We start from the raw sequence: 25488 nt of genomic DNA, 5'->3' as shown, positions 1-25488 counted from the left end.
TCTCTCCAGAGACTGCAGAGGTCCTATTTTATTTAAAGAGCTGGTCCCAACATCAGTACTCGCTCTTGAAAATGCAATATATACAGCTAATTATATTTATTAAGGAAACAACTTTGGTTTATATTTTCAATAATACTTAAACAATTTTTTCAACCTCTACTTCAGAATTTCCTTCCCTCGGGGAAATGAAGGAGGAAAGGGAAAAGGAATGAGGAGTAGAAAAAAATGTGATCTTGTGATGTCTTTATTTATGGTATCACAAAAGGTGATATAGAAAGCACAAAGAGTGAAAATAAAATATCACAAGATATATGTAATTAGAAAGGAATCACTGCTTACTTTTCTTTTCAATGTCCAGCTCTCACAGAAATAGTTCCACTAACTTTAATAATTGACATAAATATAGATCATTTAAGCAGGGAAAAATAAACGGGTCCTCAGTGGCAGGGTATATTTTAAAAACTAGTTAAAATATTATGAAATTTCGATGATTTTCTGATTTTTGGTAGTTTGCCAACAGACCAGTGGAAACAAAAATCACAAAAAACTCTGTCCTGACCAAAATAAGTACACACATGAAAAATTTGGCAGTAATGAATTTAAAGTCCAAGAGAGTAAGACTTCTACTTCTCCAAGGAGGGAAAAACATTTTGCAGTCTAACTGTATTTACCATAAGAGGAAAGGGAAGGGAAGGGAAGGGAAGGGAAGGGAAGGGAAGGGAAGGGAAGGGAAGGGAAGGGAAGGGAAGGGAAGGGAAGGGAAGGGAAGGGAAGGGAAGGGAAGGGAAGGGAAGGGAAGGGAAGGGAAGGGAAGGGAAGGGAAGGGAAGGGAAGGGAAGGGAAGGGAAGGGAAGGGAAGGGAAGGGAAGGGAAGGGAAGGGAAGGGAAGGGAAGGGAAGGGAAGGGAAGGGAAGGGAAGGGAAGGGAAGGGAAGGGAAGGGAAGGGAAGGGAAGGGAATAATAGAAAAAAAAGAACAGGACAGAAGAGAAATGAAAAGAATCGCAGAGTGAACACAGCCTACTTTTCCGCCTGAACATTTCACTCCATTTCATTTCACCTGATGTGAGTATATAATGATGTTAACTCAGCCCTGATCACACAGCGTGGGGGAGTGGGGGAGGTTTGAGCAGAGCATGAAATTTTTCAGAGAAGGCTCCGGCGCCACAAACGCTGCCAATGGTGCCACCTATGGACAGACCGGGACAACGTCAGCCCCGCGGAGCCGGGCGGGGGGGCTCCTCACAGTGAACAAGATAAAAGTGTAAAAGGAGCAGGAATGGATGAGCAAATCCCGAGTCCTGCACATGGTTAATTCACCTGGTGAACTGACAGAGCGGCTACTTTGGTTTATCTAGTTCAATGCTTTTATATAATTTAATTAAGATCATCACACAGCAACCTAACCTGTCTACAGAAATTATGAGCTGCAAGTCCAGACCCCATATGAATTCTTTTGCTCAATTAAAGCTGAGCAGTTTTTTATAGAAAGATTTCTTTTTCCTTAAAGTGCACACAAGGAGCAATGGAGCATGGTAGGCCTTTTTTTTTCACATTAAGGTAATTATGTAAAGGCAGTAACACTGAAAATACTTGCTGAAATAAAAAATTTACGCTGTTATTGCAGACATTTAAACCTGTCATTTTTAAGATATTGGCACAATTTTCCTATGCTATGGGAGAAACATGGGTGATTAGACCTAATGCCTTCAGATATCTTCATGACACTCTCCTAATATTAGCACTTACTACTAAAACACTGTGGATAATCTGGAAAATTAATTTCTAAAATCTGTTTGGAAATAACCATCTGTATTCACACCTATAATTGGCCTTTTCATTGGTGTTGCCATTTGTACAGTATATAGTTTTCGTATAATAAATCAATATTGCTATTTTATTGTCACTTCTGGCAATTTCTCACCCTCTTCAGCCTTCCAGTCCTTACTAAGAAGCTGATTCATCCAGCTGGAAGAAAATAGCCCCTTACCAATTTTACTTCTTAACAGTTAAAAATAAAATAAAATTAAACAAAACATTTCTTGCCTAATCTTCCAATGCTGTTTTGTTGTTCAGCAAATAAATCAAGATGAACAGGGCACAGGGGAGGGTGAGTGGGTAGATTCTTATCTGTGTAGCCATGGAGGGGCTGCAGATCACAGAATGGTGAACAAATCCTATGCTTACATTGCAAGCACTGAATGAAATGCAGCAGCAACATCCAGACAGGATTCAAAGTAGACAGAAATAGTGCTGTCACCCAGGCTCCAATAAGAAGGTGGGATTTCTAACATCCTCTAAGTTGTTTGCTATCTGTACCTCCTTGGAGAACCTACAGGGATATCTACAGAGTGAGATATCCTTTAGATATCCTTTAGATATCCTTTTCAAAGCAATTGACATTCCTGGTGTGTTGTACCAGAATATTAAGAGAAATTGAGATACTATTAACCATGTCCAGGTGAGGTCATCAAAAATTAGCACCTGTGGAGGGGACAAGAGAAACCAGAAAGAAAATGAGGCTGGAGTCACCTCTCATGGATGTGGCAAACCACACCACTCACCCTCTGTGCTTTGACCTTCAGTTCCAGGGAAGGATGTCCCCCATGCAGTGGCCCCAGGGATGCAGTGTGCAGACAAGCCTCAAGACAGAACTCAGACAGGAATACTTCAGTAGACCATGGATGCAATACCAGTTTCTTTGGTTTATTTTGGCTTCCCTCTGCATTTAGGAACAATTAGTCCACTCTTTGTTGGACTTTCCTGTGTATATACCACGTATGCATTTCGTTGTTTTCTGTCTACTTGTACATCTCAAGCAACAGTTTACAAAGTAGTCAGTTCTAGAATTTCCCAGGTTTTACATCTTTGTCATCTGAGCACTACTGAGCTAACTTTCTCTAGCAGCACTGAATCTTCAGTATTTGAGAAAAACCCTAATTAAACTAAATTTTATTCTCATTTATTTTCGTACAACCTGTGCACAAAAGGTAAGGTCCTGATATAGCTAACAGAATAAATCTGAAGTTGTTAGACAATGTGGACTGGGGATGGAGTCCCATAAACTGAGTAAGAAATACCTGGGAAAGCCAGAAGATCTTTTATATTTTCTTGAAAGTAACATCAGAGCTATTTTTAAATATATTCATTAGTTCTTCTTACTTATTATGCATAAGTGTGAGAATAAGAGTTTCCTATTAAAATCAATAGGAGTACTCCTGTGATTAAAATTTCATTTATGCTGAAATAGGGCCTTATATTCTGTATATACTTCCATTCAATATGTGCATATTGTGAATATTAAATAATGCTAAATTGTTTCCTTTTTCATAATAGAATCAGCTTGACAGTTCCACTGTTCAAACACTAAGCAGCACATATTACGATGGCAGCTCCCTATCATTCAGTAATTTTCTCCTGTTTAATATTCTTGAATTTCAGCTCTCAGAAGTAGGTGAAAGAATTTTGACTTTGAAAAGTGATTTAGCACATTCCTTAAGACTTCAAATCCAGCCAACAGGTTTCTACTCTGAGATGTATCGTTGCCTTTGGATACTTCCCCATTCTCTTGAGGAGCACAGTGAGGATGGAAAAATTAGTTAATCCTAGATTCACCTTTGAGAACAATTAATGAGGCCATGATCTCCCCCTCTGTAATCACCATGTAACCATTGTGTTTGGTTCTACAGCAGTGGAGTGGGTGGCTGGAATGAGTCCAAGAGGACAGAGTCTTGTCCTTCACTTCCCATTAGATACTGGATGCTCCGTTTTTCTTCTCGGACTTAAATAACACTGAAGGTGAGAGAGTGTGTAAGGAGAGATGTTCACTGCATTCTGTTCAGGCACCAAGACAGCACTAAGGTCTCATTAAGTATTTTATGAAGTTGAGAGTCCATAGATTTACCGGAATAATGAAAGAATCGCATGAATGATGACAGAGACAGAGATAGTAGATTCTGAATAAAATACATCTTGCTTTCATTAAATTTCTCTGCTGTGACTCAAGCAAAGAAATAGAGTCCAATGGCAGCTCCTCCACACCACTTCTTTAGGAAATATGTGATGGGGCAGGGAGTCACCCCAGAAAATCCAGCACAGGGTCAGACCTTGCTTCATTTTGCTGGAGATGGTAAGATCTGTGTGCAGTCTTCCAAGAGCATAGATATTTATGGATGTCCCACAGCTAATTAAAAAAACCCTGCTCCTCAGGGTATGGTTGGAAACTTATGCCTTGGAAAGACAATACGCAAACAGGAAATTATTGCACTCCTGCCATCTGAGGTTAGTATAGTATTTCTGTGACTCAAAAAATAGGTCTTATCTGTAAACAATCTGGATTTGGAAAGAAATATGCATTACAAAAAGAAAAAAGATCAGGCACATAATCTATGACTGTTACTTGTGACTTTATCTGATGATTCACAGGAATGTCACACTAAACAAAAAGCTAAAGACAATAATAGATTAATAAGCATTAAAAATAGAAAAGTTGATTTTTAATGACTGTTTCCTTGCAGCTCATGATTATATTCTGCACATAATAGGCTATCTACTGCTGTCCCTGTCTTATTTTAAGTTTTTCTCCAAAGCATCATCCTTCCTACAATTTAGGCAAATAAATCTAAGGTAATTCAACCTAATTTCCCAGACAATATAATAATTCTGTAATCATTATCTTTATCAGAAAAGATTACTTCCTTGGACTGCAGAAACTTATAACTTTAGTGGAAAAAAAACCCCGTAATAATTAAAATGAGACATTTCTTATTAAAAAATTAATACCATGGTTAGGAAGTAGTGAAAAGGTAAATTCTTGCATGTATGAGTTGCTTTTTGTAGGATTAACACCACCTTTAAATAGTAGTTTGATTTTGCTGTAACAATTGCATTGATGTAAATACAATAGGACATTCCTAAGGGGAACTGCAATTAAAAAAAATATATAATTTCCATATTTATGACAATAAATGTTATGCCAAGAAATTTTATAGCTACCAGAAACATAGAAAATACTACACCCAAAGCTAGAAAACTGTTCCAATACAAAGCATGCCTAATGTATAACCTCCCAAATACACAGTATATCCCTTGTAAAGTTGTAAATTATGGTTGCAAATGAGGCCACAAACAACATTTTGCTCAAGGCATGAATCATAAATTCAAACAATAATCATCTCCTGCACGAGGCACAACTACTTTGTTTACTTGGTATACCCTTTTTCCTAAACATGAAGATGAAAGTAGGTCAAGTAAATTTAGCATCTTTTCACATGAAGTATGTTATGATAGCGGGTGGCATAGCCTGATTTACAATTACATGAGTTTACATTAATATTAAAATATGTGTTTTCACTGTGCTGTGTCATTACACATATTGACATTTTACCTCACAATGACACAGAATCATAGAAAACACCCAAGCTTTGGAGAAGGGAGGGAGCAAAAGGGGAGAAAGAAATATTTATCACAGTTTGCAGGCTGAATGAAGGTTCAACATGTTAGGAAAGAGCTTCATCTCATGTTGAACAATATTTCAAAAACTGATTCTTACTACTGGGAGGGTGGGAGGTGGTGTAAGTAAGTTTATACAGTGAGCTGCAGTGGAAGAAAAAAGAAACTTGGAGAAAACAGATTTCTTTTCATTCAATTTTATTGTGGCTGTCTTACTGTGACTTTTTTTGAGAAAATTCCAAAATTTAACAGCCACGGACTTTCTTAACATGGGATGGAAATTCGAAAGAAACTTTCAGTCAGAGGCTAGAATCAGAAATGTTGTAATACAACATTCTGCCACGAAGTTTTAAATAGGATTCACCTAGGAAACTTCCTTGAAATAAGTATGCGAATAATTTTATTATAATGACTTTTCTTTATGGAAAGCATAATGCGTTTGGTGTGGTCCCATTCTCAGCAAACTGCTGTATATATAAGCTTTTCAATTAAACTTCAAAAACCTCTGAAATTCCATACTTATATTATGGAAGAACATTTTTTTCTGGAACAAAAAGGGTCAAAAAGGTTTCTTATTGGCTGAGGATTAAAACATTGTTGAGGATAAGTCTATCAAGACCACAATGTGACTTGTTTTACAGAATTAAACCTGCTTATGTATCCATCTTTTTTTAATGCAATAAAAGCAACTTCAAGCAAAATAAATTCTGTTTTCAAAGAAGCATAGATGTCTGGATGTATGCATGCATGAATACAGATAAAAATTGATAGGATAGAATAGAAGAGAAGAATATGGCAAGGCCATGTATCAGGTAGTAGTTCCTGTCACATAAATCATTAATCATACCTCGTTAGCTGTAGAAAGTATTTAACAAAATGGTGGGATTCAGTATGCATTTGCATCCTTACAGGTCTAGTAGAAAGTGAGTGGAGTGGATTTCTTCTTGAGATACACAGCTTAGAAGCTTCAACTCAACAAGGTACTTTGAAGCAGACTCAGGTCCCAGAAACAAGTCCTGAGTTTGAGGCAAGCATGTGGTTAAATGCTTTGCTGAGACCCATTCTGGATGAAGGCAGAATTTTCCTTGTCATCTTACTTTTCAAGAATTCAAAGATTACAAGATTACTTAAAACTAAGGCTTTGGATGCAGATTTTAGGAGTTATTTGTATTTACAATAAAAACGAACTTAACAATCAGAAGTGACTAAAAGTGAAATAGTTTAGTATTTTTAAGTAAAGAAGTCAAAATTGGGAGTTAAATTATCCAGTTACTTAGTCTAACATTATACATTGTCTGTTGTGATACTAGAAATTACACTTGTACTGCATGATGAACAATAGGAACATTAAAAAAGTGATATCCATATGTGGAAAAAAATCTCTCATGTTTATAACTGAATATTTACAAATATAAAGCTGTCAACTTCTTTTATTCATAATTTAATCACAGTAATTAAAAGTCAAAAAGTAGTGAGGAATGAAAGAGCCATGATATGAATGAGTTTAACTTTTTAAAGAACTGTATAATATTAGTTGTTACAAGATCTGTACAAGAGTACAAAAAACAGACCAAGACAGAAATTAAATATAAAGTAAATTACTTTGGAAAATATTGACCAGGAATAGAGATTATGGGCACTGTTACACATAAGTAGTAGAATGAAGAGACAGAAAAATATCGGACACAGTCTGTTCAGTTGCCAGAGATGATTAAAATCCAGAGAATACCAGGATGTACAGTTTTACGCTGTTCAGGCTTCCATCCTCAAAAATTCTTTAGGCACTTATTACTCTACTTCCAAGAGGAGAATATATTCAAACAAATACAATTTTGTTATTAACCCCAGAAGGGAATAAATTTCCACTAGCAAACTAAAAGAGACTCATCTGAAAGTTTGTACATAATTATGAAGCTGTCCAAAGATGGAATTTGAACATAACTATCAGAGAAAGTATTTTTGCTTTAACAAGAATGTGTAACATGATTATGCTGTCAAGATGGAAGCAAGGAAAAACTGAGATGGAGAATACATACTTTGAATTTTCAGCAGCTTACAAATTGCAAAATATGGCATTAAATTCTAAGTTCAATTTCTTTGGCCAAAATAAGGCTTTGTGTATATCAAAAGTGTATGTTGAGTACTCAGCACTGTAATGAAGATAACTTGAGCATCATAAAAATTAGTTTTCACTATCACTGCTAGACAGGAGTTTCTAAAGTCTGTTCATTCCCCTGAAAAGGAAAATCTTAATGATAATTAATACTTAGTCTATATTTAGTAGATGTGAGGGGAATCTTCATTATCTCAAATCTGAAAAATTTTTAGGACATAAAAGCATAAGCAAGTCTATAAATGATAGCATGCCAAATTTGACTGTAGGCCAAAATTTTGAGTTGATCTCCAGAAATATATTGTAATGAGTGGGAGAAAAAAGAAGGTCTGCTTCCTATTTAGTTAATATTACATAACAGTTTCATCTTACTGGTGTCCAAGCAAACCGGGTGAAGTTTGGAGAAGGTGAGTAAAGGGTGAATAAAGGAGAAGTTACTGAAATCAGACATATAATATCTATCTTAATAAAGAGATTTTATCATGGGCTACTTCCTTTTCCATTTGCAATTGCTTTACATGTCTGTGGAAATTTCAGCTCAAAACAATTTACCATTACAATGTTGTCTTTTTACTTTTTGTTGCAATAAAGCAGCTGGAAACAAGGAGAAGCATAAATACAAGCTGAGCAGCCACTGCCTTTTTCAGACAACATGTTCTTTGCAAATTTCAGTTTGAGGCTCATAGATAACAGTGATTTTTAAAAATCAACAAAATACAAATACAACATTTACAGTGCTGGAGTGGCAGAAATAAATCATACTTTGTAAGTAAGACAATGAGATCACTGAACAGTGAATGAAGTCATTCTAAATAAGTTTACCAAAAGCTGCAGAACTCTACACTGAAAAATGATAGGGCACAGTTATTCATCAGCTGCCTGTTATCCTGACTTATTTGGAAGCTGACTCTGAGGCTTTGAAATAAATCATAGTGTATTGTTAGTTTCTGACTTACATGGTAATCCCAGCATTATCTATTTAGCACCTCAGTAACATAAACCTCAGTGAAAAGAAAGAAAACAAGCAAAAAAAAAATTGTGAAATGTGTTGGCAATTTTAATGCTACTGACACTTGCTTGCTAATTACTGACCTCTATACATATTTCAGCCTGCTACTGAAAAGATTTCAAGGGTGAATGACTTGCAGCCACAGTTAGAACTGTATCTCTATACCACTGAAAGCTCACATTTCACTTCTGCAGAGATAGTAAACTTTGTACTTCTATTTTTTTTTCTCCTTGCAGGATCTTTTCTAGCTTCATAAGCATCTGCATTAAGAATGCAACCCACCAAAGTGATGACTGAAGAAGGTAGAATACCAAGGGCTCACAATTTCTCCTATGGAGAAGTGTAGCAATGGCTTTTTAACCTCAGAAAGCACTTGCATCTCCTGGATGCAGCTGATTTTATTAACAGTAAAAAGATGAACAAGTCTTCAGTTTCTTATGTTGAAATGTATTTCCACTCTTCCAGGCAGTCTCACTGTAATAAAGTGAATGTATTCATGACAAGTACCTTGGTGGCTAGATTCCTTTGGAGTTTTTCATGGAACAGGACATTCAAATCTACAGCCAAACTTGGCCCTGGTCAGTAACCCAGGAAGACAGCTCATTTGCTGCAAAAATCTGCTAGTCCAGGGTAAACTGCTGCCAGTTATTGTATAATAGCATTCTGGGAGATGGGATGTATTCCTTCAATCAGCTTGCATATCCTTAACGCTCTAAGATCTAAGTACATTTGAGTACTGGAATATTTTCCTACTGGTAGAAATCCTCCTTTTCCCTTGTTTAATTCCACTAAAGTAGCCAGGATCTAGCTCTGGGTCACTAAAACCCAAACATCTTCAAGAAGATTTTTTTTTCCTGTCAGCAGACCCAAAAAACAATGTCTACAATGTCTTTTGTTTTGTGTGTATGAAATACAACCAACAAATTCCACATGGCTTTTTCCAAACCAGTAAATATCTTCCCATGGAATGAAATATGTAAGAACAGATGAGTACTTAACACTTCCATAACACCTTCCACCTCAGGATCTCAAAACACTCTCAAACTCCCTTTGTTAGAAATAAATCTCTGGGCATGCATTCATCACAGGTGTATGCTGGTTTTCTGGTTTTATTTTAAGGGACTTTTCCAGAAAGTTCTTCCTGGCCAGGAAATTAAAAAATGTAATTTTTGTTGTAAAGTCCAGAGTCAAGATATTCCTTTGCAGAGCCACATATGTGTAACTGGCAAGCAAAAGAGAGGGAGAAATAGCAAGCAAATGGGACATATCCCACTTTTATTATTTCCAAGCAGAATTTTTATTGATTTTAACCCAGAATAACAGGTTGTTAGCTTTTTTTACAAATATGCTTAAACTTCTAGTACACTCTAGTACACATTTCTCATAATCAGAACAGAACAGCCCTGCAGTTCTTTCCCATAAAAGAAAAGGGTCAAGTAGATGGTGATTCCCTGTGCCAAACTGGCAACAGACCAAATGAATACCTAAGCATTTTTAGGTGGCATAATCTGTTAATGTTGTTCTAGAGTTACTGAATAGATTTTTTTAGTAAAACATCCTCAAAATCAACATATGTCACTTATTAATATGTGAGAAGTTATCATTCATGACTAGGATGTGGCTCTTGGCTCTTACTCCAAGTAAGAGTTGTTGCCATGCCATGCTATTGAATAGCCAACACACATTAGTAAAGAGAAATAATGAAAGAATAAGAAAATAGACAAAAGAATGTAAAAGACGATCCATGACACATCTAAGATTTTGTTAATTGTAAAAACCAATGAGGTACATTTCTGAAATTTGTAAGAGATATAGGTGAAATCAAAGTTATTTCTGAAAGAAGATTCTTTTGAAAATTTAGCAGAAGTTATTTGCTAATAAACAATTGAATTTATGTTTTTTGAAAATAAAAAAAAACAGTAAAATCTAGTTCTTCTTTTTTGCCTTTAATCTGCTCAAAAAGCCCTTTCTTAAGGTTCTAATAATTGCTTAGTAAAGTAAAATGCAATGGTTTTTAGAGTAAAGACCAACTACTACCCTCACTTAAGTTTTGAGGTCTGAAGACTGCATTTACTTAAGCAATAACAAGTTATATATTGTAAAATACTAGAGAGGATTTTTGTAAAGCTAAAACCAGGAAATTCACTTTTAAAATATCTAAGTGACGGAGCCCTTGGCAAGGCTCCACAGAGGAGAGCAAGCAGTTTTTCCTACAACACCAGTTTTTATACACCAAGATCTTAAAATCAGGTTCTTAAATCTTTTTCTCTCTTTCTTTTTTTTTAAGCCCTATGAATTCAGAGAATCTGATTGCAATGAATATTGAAAATTGTCTGAAAATCACATCTTTTAAATAACAGGTCAGTTTTTGCCACCTTCATTACCTGTGTCACCAGCAATTTACACATCTTTCACACACCTGAAGCATAATGTATCAGACTTTTATTCATATGTGGTATCTTCTAATGCAAATCTGTCTTCAGTGTAAAACCAAGGCTTCTGTGCTGTAGGTGGAAGGAAGGGTGAAAAACACTCTACCAACAGATAACCATCTGGCAGATTCTCTTTCTCTCTCTTCTATCTCCATGTGATTTTTAGCACTTTACAAAATGTCATTAAGCAAACAGAGAAGACCACAAGCAAACCTCTAGTTTCATAAAATCATGTTTTATAAACTGTTGAGAAACACTGACATGTAATGAAGCCCTTTTCCCTATATGCATTCCTCTTTGTAAATTATTTGCTTCCCTCCCTTCATGTATAAATAAACAGAAATGTGTATGTGTATTTGCTAGGGTTTGGTTTTGGTTTTTTTTTCCTTTGGTCATCATAATCAAGGGCTATTACAGCATCAGATCTTATCTATGGAATGGCAGTCCCCTTGCACCTTCAGTTCAGATTTTTGTTTATGCTTGGCTGCAATTGTGGCTGTTTCTGATAGTTTTAGGTCAGCTATGACAGACTATGGGTGACACTAAATAAACAAGCTGGGAGTCTGGGATCAGGAAGAAATGGTATTGGTGCTCAGAGTTTGATTTTCTCTGGTTATTCAGAATAATCCACTATGTAAAGTAACTGTTTGCCTGACTACGCATATTATGCTGTAAGGTTTTTAAAAGGTTAAAAAAAAAATCCACGTCTCACACAGGCAAACAGAAAGAAACTCATGCTCAGTCTTGCTTTGGGTTATAGTAGGATACAGAGATTTGTTTGTTTAATTTAGGTTAAACCATTTCTTCCTGCCTCCTCCCTTCCTTCACTCTTCTAAATTCCGTCAGAGTAAGTTGATCCAAGCACAGTCTGGAGTGGAGTAGATAGGACACTTCCTTATAGTCTGCTCAATCTTGAAAGATTTCATGTATTTCTCAAAATTCCTGTTTCTCTAGTCACAGCATTATGTCAGTGTCTAAACTCAATTTTAATTTATTTATTTTGTGAACTGTATCGTTTGCCCCCCATTGTCATGGAGTAAACCTTAAAATTTGTACCCTAAGGCTGAAATGCCAAAGTAATATAAAAACCTTATTTTATGCATTTATTTTTAAATTTCATGAATCTTAAATTAGTCTTCTGATTAGGAAGAATATGAGAACAGACTTTTAAACCTTGAGGATGGTGATGCTGCCTACCTGGGGATGTTACAAAGCCACCAAGCCAAGCACTTGAGTGCCTGGCTTTCAGATATAGCTCAGTGGAACAAATTTATTATAAATTCTAATTTTCAGTAAGGTCCTTTTACTGCATACCTGGAATAATAAAGATTCTTCAAAATGCATTTAAATCACAATTATAATAAATTGTATTTATGTAAACTCCCACTTATTTAAAATTTGGCCTTGAATCTGAATTGCAGCTGACAATCAACCACTTGCCTAACCACAGGTAATTGTTCTCTCAGTGGTTTTTTTACCCCATAGACAGTCCTTTCAGAAAACACAACACAATACCACTATGTCCATCGTCTTGTGATAACCCCACAGTGAAGTAAATGGTTAGAAAACCTACTAAAGCTCTACTTCCATAAGGGTGGACTTTCTGAATCTGGACTACTCATGTGATGTACAGGTAACGATAAGAAACTGCTGTGGACGGACCCTTCACTGGCATCTTGAAAGATGTTTGAGTCCTGTATACAATTCAACTAATGGGGCTCAAGAAACTAAAAACTAAACTGTCTCTTAAGCTCATCTTGGTTGTAGCAAAGCATCCTGATGCAATGTTCAGTAGCTGCCTAAACTACAACATGGAAGTGTATGGAAATACCAGTGTATTATTTTCTTGAGCTATGCCTGCTGCCAGAGCCTGTCCTGATCTCTTTGAAAACAAACTACCAGGTTATCAAAGTGTCCAAGTTTAACATTGCCTAGGGTTATTTTATTTTTTAATTGCTTCTAGATCCACCAAAATCATCTCAGCTAAGACTATGACAACCCAGGCCTTTAGAATCAAACCTTTGCCAGGACTGCTATGGTTTAATTATCTGCACATTTGCCTCCTGGTCAGATCCAATAAATATGCATGTATTGGCACAGCTGCATCTCAGCATGCATACTTAAATTAAAAATGTTTCCTTTGATGCTCTGGCAATTTTGGCATTCATTCACTTTGCCAGAAGCTGCATCAAATCACAAAAATACTTGTCCAGTCATCATCACAATGTACAATCACAAAAATGTGCTACCAGATTAGCCCCTTACATTACATGTGTAGTAATCTAAAATTCATCAGTCTTGCCCCACAGTTACAGAGAAGAAAGTTCCCATGCTTCTCATGACTGTATTCCCATATTCTAAATAAGCTGAATTTGGCCAAAACAACACCTGTCTTCTCTTATTATCTGCACTAATCCATATCTAAAGTGCTATTTTCATAACCACAGCTGCATTTGTTATTTCAAAGTTGCAGAATTAATTTTTTTTGTTTTCTCCACTTGACATTAGCTGTTACAGGTGATGAGTCACTAGCTATTTTTACCAAAAGAAGGGTAATTTTAATGTTATACCGGCTTGACAAAGGAGACACTGAAAGGCTGAGAAACAGTACCCATTTTTTCTCTCTGTTGGCCTCTCCCTTATAAACTCCACTTCAGTCAAAGGATCAGGGGAGGTTATACCTATAGATAACTGTGTGTATTTGCCATACCAAAAGGAATTTCAAGCAACTTGAAATTCTTGAAAAAGCAAAAGCCATGAAGGTAGGGCCTGTGTTTCTATTTTACTGATAGCCTAACGTACTGATTATTGATGTAAAAGACTGAGTGACTTCAGTAAACAATGGAACAAATGGTTCTTTATCCTGCTGGTTTTTTAGACAGTAGGTTAGCAGATAGTCATTCCCCACTAAAAAAAAAAAAATTAAAAATACAATGGTTTAATCTTTCGGTTTAGTATTCAGACTTTCCTGCATAGTACCTCCACAGTACCAGATAATTAAAGGTAAGGTTCTTAAAAATACAGATTTACAGAAATGCCTCACCAGCTGATATGCCTTGCTCCCAAAGGAATGAGGCTTTTCATCTCATGTCTCAAGCCATATGATAAGGTTCTCTGAGCACCTCCTCAGGACCCAAAGGGTGAAATCCCAGAGTCATTGGGAAAATTTATGTTTACTTTACTGGATCACAATAAGAAAGCATCACTACATTCCATGCACCAGGCCATAATACTTTATTATACATTTTCCTGAATCATCTGCCACAATGTAAGCAAGGATGGAAAGAAAAATATCAGTTGAAAAACAAAGAACTCATTTATTTTGGCAGGGAATGTGTCTTAGATTAAGAACATATATTTATTCATCTGCTTATGAAAATTAATATAGAGAATGGTAGTCAAAATAAGTGCTGTTGTATTGTGAAATCAGAAGAGCCAGTACTGGCAACAAAACCTGTACTCTGCTTTAAAGCAGTGATAATTACCACTTCATCATGTCCATTGGATCACTGAAAGAAGGCAAGCTATCTCATTGTGAGAGTTTTCAATTGCACATTAAGAAATGGCCAGATGGTTCTGTGACAGCTTCTTGCCTTGCTTTGCTGGACTTCTGTATTAAGCAACACGTCTGGGAATCTCACAGAGTGTGTGGGTGGGTTGGGGTGAGCTGAGGAATATTAGGGAAAATTATCAGGTCGGGTGTTGCACTGGAATTCAAAGCATTTGCTTTTCTTCCTACTGAGATTCCCTGGGAATTCAAAACATCTCTGCTACGAATGACTGATTATTTTTCAGGTCTACAGTGGAAATCCACTAGCTGAATAATCCTCACATGTGCTATCAGAGAGCATGTAAAGTAACCAGATAAAGAGTCATCCTTTCCAAAGATGGCTCAGGTACCCTTTTGTTCCTTCTGAAGTCTACAGAGGCAGTTTGGTCTGTGCTTATTCTATTTGAAAAGGAAGAATTTAATTCCCCCTTTCTTTCACCTCCATCTTGTGTGAGCTATTTAGGAAAGACCCTCCCAGGGCAACTAAGGCTAATATTTAATTGCACCTGAAACCAGCTCCATCGTGGCTTTCTCAAAATTAGGATTTGTGTTAATATTTTCAGAATCTGATTTTTCTTGTCAATTCTTTCATTTTACTGAACACACAAGACGGCCTTGCACAAATATTTGCATACCATAACATCAAAATACATACATTTTTTAAACCAAAAAGGGTCCAAATGGATGAATGTGCAATTAAAATGTTTTAAGTTAATTTTTACACTAACATCAAATGTAGACAAATAAAATCCCTACAATCAATTATCATCATGCAGCTCAGGAATTCTACTTGCAGATTAGGGGAAAAAAAATCTTCATTGAAACCATTAGCTGTTTGTTCGCTTTTTTAAAAATCAGAATACAAGTAGAAGAGAAATAAAATCTCTCATTTTATAGCAGAATTCTCAGTTTACCAAGAAACAATCCCAGAGATCACACTGACTTAATGAAGCAGGATCTACTAAGGGAAAACAGAAAAAGGAATAATTTTCTTGGTCAGCGCATTCATTATAACTTACAATCAAGATTTGTTCAAATATATTCAAATAAGAAACTTGCTTTACCGCTGTGAGAATTTAGCCTCTCTAAGTCACCCATTTTTTTACCTGAGTATCAACACAGTGATTGGTTTGCTGTACTATTAAACATCCCCTCCATGAAAGTTAGAAGTCTGTGTGAGAGAAAATCTTTTACACTAAAATAACTTGAGATTTAGAGCTATCAATGGAAATACAATTCCAAAGATGAAATTCTCTCCACAAAATTTTTTCTTGTCCATTAAAGGTTCTTGTGAGGATGAAATACTCAAAGAAAGGCCAGAATACTATTTTCTGAGAAACACGGCTGCATTCGTGACTAAAGACTGAACTTTTTAGCATAGACTTAAGAAGTACCAGTGCTCTTTTCCATATAATAGAATGAGACTATTTCACAAGTCTTACACATGCTGTGTACACCTGTAAACCTAAACTATATATTTTTAAAATGTAAAATGCTCCTATACAGTGTGGTGCAATACTGAATTATGCTGGTGGAAAAATGAACTCAGTTTCAAGGGAAACTCTGGGATTTGTTGGGTTGCTTTCTGCTCGAAAGTTGAACAGAAGTCCCAAATTTTAAAATTCATATAAAAAATAAAATTCCAGTTCAGGATCATGAAGATGTTTTGCTATGATAAAACTGTTTTTTCTCATTAATACAAAAGCAGTGTAATACTAAATTGTCAACAAAATTTTCTCTAATACAAGGTAAAATTAAAATGTATGAAAAGTTTTAAATAAACAGTTTTAAATAAAATACAAGAAGATAAAAATGGTAGCTTCTTCCTGAGAAAATTTCTCTGAGAGAGAAATTCCTCTGAAATTACTTGAAATTCGTTCAAATGCATTTTTTGATGGAAAACTTCCCCAGAAAATTTCTCATCAGGGAATACAACAGGCACGTTCTCTCAACTGCTATTCTCAGGTTTGGGTTGGTTTTGCTTGTTTGTTTTTTGTTCCTGAAACTAAAAAATAAGAAAAAGCAATCATGCATTCTTCAGGAATCCTCATGAGAGTATTAAATTAAACTGACAGAACTGATACTGCTATTCATGTTGAAATAATTAGCAATTCCAAGGCTATTAATGGTGTATTGTATCACTGGTTTAGACTGGGTAGGATGAAAGTAAAAACTTTTTGGTGACTTTTGCTCCTACTAAAATTTAATTAGCTTTAGTTGCTGACCTCATGTTTTATGTAAAACTCCACTCCAAAAATGACCTAATAAGTGGCTATTAATATGAATATTCCTTTTTTCTAAAACCTAGCATAGCATAAAATACCATTCTAGGGTTTTTTACATACTTTTGCAAAGTATTCTTATAATTGCTGACATTATTCATTTCAGCGTTACCTGTGGGACCAACTGACTTCGAATTTATTTGAAGCAAGGATGCCTCACTTTGACAAGGTTACTTTTTAAACTGTAGCCTTGCAGAGGATTTTTGATTTTTTTTTTTTTCTGAACCAGCCCTCTAAAGTCATTGATAAAGTATTGTATCTTTGCCATCAAGTATTAGTAAAGATTAAAAGTGAAAATGCTACCATTAATGGACATAAGATTTATGGATTGTGATGATCTGGGCTAAATCTGGAAGGCTGTACCTCATTAGTGAGAAAATATAACTGTGGCCAATGAACAGCAGTTTTCAGAAGCTACTTCACATGAAGTATTCAATTCTGCAAATTTAGACCCATAGAGTCAAATTTACTCCTGATTTCACTGTGACCAGAATAGTTGAATGCACAGTGTTGGTTGAAAAAAAGAAGCAGGGGAAACTATTAGAGTAAGTGCACCAATCCAATATGAGACTCAAAATAAAGATATGACAGCATGTTTTGCCCTTATTTAATCACACTAAATAAGACAATTATAAGAGCTAATGACTAGGTACTGAAACCAAAAAGGTCTTAAGAAGGAAACGAGAAACACATTTTCAACAATAAAGTGTTTAGCTGTCCAAACATTTTATCAAGGATGAAGTGAATTTTCATCACCTCAAGCAAATATTACCAAACTCTATCTGACAAAAGCACAGCATCTGTGAGAAGTAACTTACAGTCTCAGAAATTAGGAAAATAGAGCACTTTACATTAATATAAATTACTCCTTCTAAAAGCTTGCTTTGGAATGGAATCTGGAACAGCCCCTCCATCTGATATGTTAATGGAAGCTCAAAAATGTTTTGAATTTTTCACATTCACAGCTCACGCTTTTTGTGTTGCTTCTTTTGTTCACTTTGGCATTAGAAAGGACAGGGATAAAGAACAAAGGAAAATAACTGGAAAAAATAAATGAAATAGAAAACTGCAGGGAGATATTTTGAATACAATTATTTTTCTGAGACATTAAATGCCACCGTTTCAAAATGAAATTTTTAGCAGGATTTAAAAACAGAGTCATTACTCAGAATTCCAGTGAATAGCAACACAGAAACAAATTCGATAGATATTTTACTACAAGAAATATCATGGAGTGATTTTAACCCCTTGGAAAGATGGTTTATTAAAGACAAAGTTATAGTATTTTTCATTCTGATGATGTTTTTTTTCACTTCATAAATGAAGTGAAAGGCAGTTTCTGAAAAAAAAAAAAAGCAAAACCACAGCTAACACCTATTCATTTTCTAATTCTAATATATTAAAAATAGAAGAGCAACAAGGCACACAATACCATCAACAACAAAAAAACTCAGGTTTTAAATATACCTGAGTGACACTCTTCATCTTTACAGGGCCACAAGTCATATATATTTCAATATAGCTCCTCTCCAATGCATTTAAATCAGAGGAAACATGACTTATTTTCTAACTTAAAGGAAATAATTTTCTGTTGAAAGACTGGAAATAGCAAACACCAGATATTCAGAGCTTCCTTGGGCAAAATTGTTAACACTGGCCCTTGTATTGTGTTTAGCACACCTCTACATGTTTCTGCTGTATGCACATATTTGTAAATGGGTCAGGAAACTTTAAGGCAAACAAAAGAAATCAGAGAACGTAACTGGCTACTGACACATTTTGCAAACTGTTAAACAAATTCCAGCACATGACTTTTATATTCATGAATCTGTAATCCACATTTTCATAGTGAAGACAACTGTATCTAATCTTTTCCATGCATTATTATATGTTTTTGGTGTAGCACCTATTAGTGTATATAAAAATGTATATTTAACCCCGAGAAAACTTTTGTGTGCATTTATACTCCTCTTGAGTAAAATTTGGATATCAATGTTTACTTTATCTCTATGGGATGACTGTAATGACCAAGCATATGCTGTTAGATATTGTCTACAGACAATTTTTTTAGAATTAATAGATATGGTTTTTTACTTTTCACACAACCGCCCAAAGGCATTTAAGTATTTTTGAAGACAAAAACAACATAACAAACCTAAATATTCCCACAATGAGCTCTACAAAAAAAGAAGTCCCAAACTTTCCGAGGTATCTTAATGAGGGTTAAAGGTCACTGCTAAATAAAACTGAGAAACAGAAAGGACCAGGATCCTGTTTCCATTTTAATGTGCCTCATGTTTATGTTTTGCTGTCGGCAGGGGAAAGGCTGAAACAATTCCACTTACTAGGAGGTTACAAACAGGCTGAGTATTGCAGCTGGCTGGAAGAAAGAGTTTGTGCTCCACAGGGCTAAGGTGAATAGGAGTTCACCCTGAACAGACACATGTTAAGCACAGGGATTATAGCTGACATTTCTGTGCAAATCCCTTCCTAAAAATTACAATTGAAGCTGTGGCCTGCATTCCAATCCCTTTAAATTATGTTCCAGAGACCCAAACCAATAACACCGACTATTAATTTATTTTTTTTTTCATCACTATCACACAGAATCCAACCAGAATGATTCTGTGTGATTCTGTGTTATTAAAAATCAAATTTTATGGAAACAGGTTCTAAGGATGTGTTGTGTCTGCAATTAGCATAACATTAAACATCTTAAATTCAAAGACCCCTAGAATAGGAAGGCTACTCATCAAAGCAATATGGTGAACCCTAACCTTTGTTTAATCACTTCTGAATTCTGAGCCCTTAAAAAAAGATTTCTATCCTTCTGAGTTTTGTTTTAGTGGCTTGAAACCAGTGTTATAATTCTAAAGAATTGCTTTCTTCTTAAAAATGTATATGCTGCTCTGCTAAGCACATACTGTTCCAATTTTTTATCCACAAAAATACATAGGTAACTGAAAGTATGTGTTGCATACCAAATTGTGAAAGTCTGTCTTTAATAAAAATATTCACCTTAAAAGCTGTAAAAAACCACCAAAATTTCTTATGTGGAATATAGGATGCTTTGGGATACTAGTTCTCAGTAAAAAATAGCTTTTGGTTAAGATATGGATAAATGAGTTTGAACTCAGCTTCTACAGCAATGGGCACCCTCAGTGATGAATCTCCAGATATTTTGGTGAAACACACAACAATAATTGCATTATTTCACAGGACAGTTACATCCTCTTAGGATGAGACCAGCATAGACTTTCCTGAACTTACTGGTACACATCAGCAATAAAGGAAATTTCAGTGATTACTTTTCCATGGCCAGAAGCTCTAAAATAGATTTCTAAGTGGAAAAGGAAAAATACACCATCACTCAACTCTCATGCTTGCAGCTGTGACTCTGGAAAGACCATATCCCCAAATGCTCCAAAGCTACTTATTCATTAGTTGTAGTTAATGAACAAAAGTAATTACTCCTTGTAAAGGATAGGTAAAAATTTGTGTATGCAAGCAGATTATCACCTTCAAATCTTGACAAATAAAATACTTTTGAATTTAGGATGTTATTATAGAATATTTTAGAATACTATAGAATATTTTACTGGAGAGAGATTGCCCTACCAGCCATGACAACTTAAACACAAGTAGGAGTATTTTTGTCACCAATCATGGATGCTTTAATTCATATAAGATGTTAATCAAGGGATACCCATGCCAGGTACTGAAGCACATTAAGTGGGAACTTTGGAACAGCAATTTACAATCAAGGATTGCTGTTAAATTTCTTTCCTAGTAGACTGCAAGTGAAACTAACATGAGTTGCACTGCACTTGGTGTTCTGAAGTCATCCTGAGAGAGAGATAGACACAACTACCCTGTCTGACATAAAAATAAACTACTTTATATAGAACATAAAAAAAAATTCAGTGGACCAGTGGATAAATAAGCTGCCAGGAATTTGATTCATACATAATGTCTTAATAAGATGATTAACTCAGGCATCACCTATTTCTATTGAAAGGTCTTAGTACCTGGTCTTAATACCTTGTTTCTGTCTAGCCTGAATTCAGGTTGGGGTGTTCTTCTCACTATTCCAGGAGTGTTTTCCAGGATAGACAAGTGTCTACGTGTAAATTGAATGGTCTTAAAGTGCTCTTCTAGGTAAACTAAGCTTTCAGTCCAGCAGATTTTCAAGCCCCAGAGCATATCAATGCTTCCTAGGATTTGAACTCTGTGGATCTGGACTCTGACCCTGACCCATGGACTGACTTCCTTGCCTGACCTTGGGCATGCCACATTACAAGGAACTTGTCTGGAGGTCTGGACTCCTGTCTCAGCCTTCTTACTGTCACTGGGCCTGCCCCATTTGCCCCACTCTGGTGCTGTGGGGACAGGACCCTTGTCAGTGAAGCTATTGCTGATGCTGGCCTTGTTATCCTCCTGCGTTCTGTGGGCTGCTGGCAACCCACCTGCCCTGGGTGCTCCCTAACACAGATGTTAATGAGAAATACAGATATATACTTAATCAAGGAATAAAATATACTTAATCAAGGAAAAAAAAAAAAAAAAAAAAAAAAAAAGCAAAGCTATTTAAGGAAAGGCCATGAAAAGGCTGTTGTGGTGTATTACATTTTTAAGATGAAAATCAGGTCTGACCTCTTCTCCCCTGTCTTCTCTTTGAGATGTAGAAAGAAGGATCATCACCTGCAGTGCTTAATTATGAACAAAACATAACATCTCCACAGAATGTAATTTGTGAACAAAATAGCAGGTCAAATGTCTCATTAGGAAATTGTTACTTTTAAAAATGCAGTGGTAAAGCTAGAGCCCATGGAAATCTTTTGCTTCAGTGTACATCTGAGAAAAAAGTAAATATTTTCAGGCACTCTCAGGAACTTTTAAAGCCAGAAAGGTTAACTCAGTGGTGCTATGTACCAAAGGAGGGTGACACTTGACTTAGGACATGAAATATTTTTATAATCTTCTGGCAAGTCTGACTCAGCTCTGTTCAGGCTTTTGCACATAGAGTTGTGTCACTGCAAGTCTTTAAAAATTTTCAGGAAACTCAGATTTAACAGCTCACTCCATTACACTCAACTAATGAAAGAAATTAGAGATAAAAAATTACATTTTAAAACATGGATTTGGCACCAGATTATCATCTCAGGTGCAAAATTATGTAGACAGGAGATGCAAATGAGATGTTTGAGTTATATTTACACCATTGAGTTATATCTGCCCATGCATCTTACTAGCTTTTGGGAGGACACACTCAAGATTAGCTTTGCAGTTTGTTCAAACACCAAGTCCAAACCCAGGGAGATGTAAAGGGCTGGTATCTCCATGCTGTGTTATTATACCATCAAACAGCATCCAGACAGGCTGCCTGCAGTATGCCAGTGACAGCTCTTGTGGAAGACAGAAAATAATGTAGACATATTCAGTGACACAGTTATTTAGATGGTGTAAAACTGTCATAGCCATTGATTTCAACAAATCTTTGACAATAAACCCAATCCAGGAACTTCCCAGTGTTGGTTTTGGTATCCTGTTTTGTGGTGCTCAGATGTTCACCACAAAATCCTGTGAACAGCCTGGAGATAATTTCTCTTTTCTTCATCAAACATGTCATTCTTTGTTCTGTGGTTTTCACAGTTCTCAATAAAAAAGAGAAAAAATACCCTTTGAACTAGGTTCTAAACTCCTGAAGAAATAACTAACAATAGAAAGGACCATAGTCACCACAGGGAAAAAGCACTTCTGCTAGCACTCCTAGAAGTCCCTTTGCCATGTACTTCTACTTACTTTGTAATGATTGCATGTTTTCCCTTCGGGCCCACTAAAGTATTTAATTGCAATTACACTCATTTACATAGCAGATGAGGCTAATTGCTGGTATTAGTTACCAAATGTATGCTTGTATTGTGAGGATAAAAAAATGCCCTACAGAAAAGAAAACGACTATGCCTCTAATTAAGGAGCTATGAGTCAAAGTGAGCTTGTTCAGAGATGTAAATATAGAATCAAGGGCTTTCAGAGTTCTGCAGTGCATTTTATTGTATGACTAGTTCCCATATTTCAGAGATAACTCTGGCAGACCTCATAGTACATACAACAAACTAGTCTCATTTTCTCAGAAGCAGAGATGATGAGCACCACATAGCAGCTCAGGGACATCTAGATTGCTAAAATTTTTAATTAGAAATAAATGTGTAGGAGGAAATAAATGTTATAGGAGGAAAGCTCTTTGTGTATAATAGATACACTGAACTTATTTTAAGCAGTCCTATAACCTATTCTTTTGGGCTAGTTCCCAGGAAAAGCCTTTTTTCACTTTATTCAGAGCTCAAACCGTTTTCCGTCAATGGACTTCATCTTGAGTGCAATTATACACAGGAACTTTTAAGATAATATGCTACTAAAGTGAATAGGAGAAGCATCAGGTCAAGTGGAAACACAGATGAGTAACAATGCCAGAATTTGTCCGTGGATAACATTCCTAATATAAAAATTTTTATGAGGTTTGGACCTATACATCTCTCTATATACAGAGAGAGAGGGCTAGTCCCGGATGGTGGAATGAAGATTTGTTAATTTTAGTTAGCTTCATGAGGTCACAGTGAGAACAGAAGTGTGCCCATCAGTATCCCTTGGACAGGGTTGAAAAGCTCCCCATAAACATTTAAAAATTAGCACTTTATCAAACTGTGCCTTAAATTTTTTCCTTTTCCTGGAAGTCTACCAAATCTTGACAGCAGTTAAGCTGTGGGTGTGCAGAGGCACCACATACCACATTTACTTAGGTAGTTTCCCATTAGTCTGACATGTTCTGCCTGTGCTGGAAATTGAAATTCTTTTGGTTTGAGGGTGGGTAGCAGGAAGCATCCTTTTCTTTCTGTTTATGCTTTACTTAAAATGCTAGTAATTTGGCTGGGCTCATGAAAAGGGTTCCCACATATTCTGGTAGCACATTTCAATACAATAATAAATTAACAATGTGTGTTAAATAAACTTAGTTTCTTTCTAGACTTTTTATGTCAATATCCCCATCACTAAATCTAGCAGACAACACTGGTTGGAAACCAGTTTTCCAGGTGAATGAGGGATGTGAACTTCAAAAGCCACAGTCATATCATTTTATAACACTCCTGATCTACATCCTGTCCTACAGAAAACACAACACACTCTGTTATTTATAAAAGAAACATTTCTTTAGATTTCTACATATCACTATAAATTCAAAGTAATGTCTGAATTTGCTGATCTTTCTCCCTGTGTGATTACAAGTTGTTCCTTCCTCCACCAAGAAGTGAATGCCAGCCACATGCAAAAATTTAATGCCAACCTTAAAACAGTAAGCTTGATCTTTCTGTTGCCTTTCATGTCATATAATGTAAATCCTGAGTAATATATTACTATTCTGATATGTAGAGCTTTTAAGTCACAAAGGGATTATAAAAATGAGAATCTGCTCCTCTTGTTTAATTAGTTTTGTTATTCCTAGATGCTGTTTTATGCTAGTGTTAGATCCATCAGTATTTGGTTACCTACCCAGGTCATTTCATAAAATGAGATTGGCTGTGAGCCACATTATCTGCCGCTCCCTATTTTTTTTCTGAAAAGATGAAAAAAAAGTTTTAAACCACCCAAGATACATTCCACGGATGCCAAGGCCTCTCCCTTCTGAGTGCCTATTCTCGTTAAATATATACCTTTGTAGGACTAATCCCAAATGGTTTGATGACAGGGGTCATACAAGTGTCATTTTTCAAACTTGTGTGAAAATCCATTTCAAGCCATCTTCCCCTCTTATATTTCACCTCATTTCTGGAGCACTCATGCAGCATAATTACTTAGCTAGAGCACAAAATGTAAACAGGACATCCTCTCAGATAGGAGATCCCAACATGTTGAAAAGTATATGCCTTAGTTCTTACTCAGTTCTGGAAAGTATCCCAAGACTTCCACAAAAAGATACTGTTTCTGTTAATGTGGAACATAAACTTAGCCCTTAACATAAAACAAAACCAAACAACATCTGTCCTTACAGTTTGATTGTTCACTCCATCCTAGTATAATTATTCTTGCATGACAGCAGCCCCTGCAGGCTGTATCCTTGCATACTCTACTTTGCCCTGAAAGCACACTCAGCATTAAGAGAAGAAATCACTGGATCAGCACTGCCAGAGAACATTCATTTAGAAGTGTTTAGTGCTTCAGCACAGTCACTTTTTTATAACTCTGGGATTTTTTAAATAGCATTGATTGAGAAAGTTTTTTGTTTCCTGAAATCACAAGTCTCTGAAGACATCTCTGCAGCTTCCAAGGGGATAAGTAATCAAGATGGGAAAGAGATCAATGTTTAATTCCTCTGTTCTTTTGCAGAAATGAGAGGGATTTCTTAATTTTGGCCATTATTTTAAGGCTTGTTTGCAGTTTTTCTATCTAGTGGCAATAAAATCTTATATGGGCATAAGAAAAGGGGAGCTGTGCTCTAGTCACTACCCCTGCAGATAGTGTAAACAGTAGAAAGCCCATTATGACCAAAAAGGGACCAAAGCAAATGAGTTCCCAAAAATGAAAAATGACTCAATAAGGGAGTCAAATGACTCAATAAATGACTCAATACACAAAAGGAGTGACATATTCAAATTCT

The sequence above is a fragment of the Heliangelus exortis genome, chromosome 5 (genome assembly GCF_036169615.1).
Source record: "Heliangelus exortis chromosome 5, bHelExo1.hap1, whole genome shotgun sequence".
NCBI lineage: Eukaryota > Metazoa > Chordata > Aves > Apodiformes > Trochilidae > Heliangelus > Heliangelus exortis.
The sequence above is the reverse complement of the archived record's forward strand: the minus strand, read 5'-3'. Positions refer to the sequence as shown.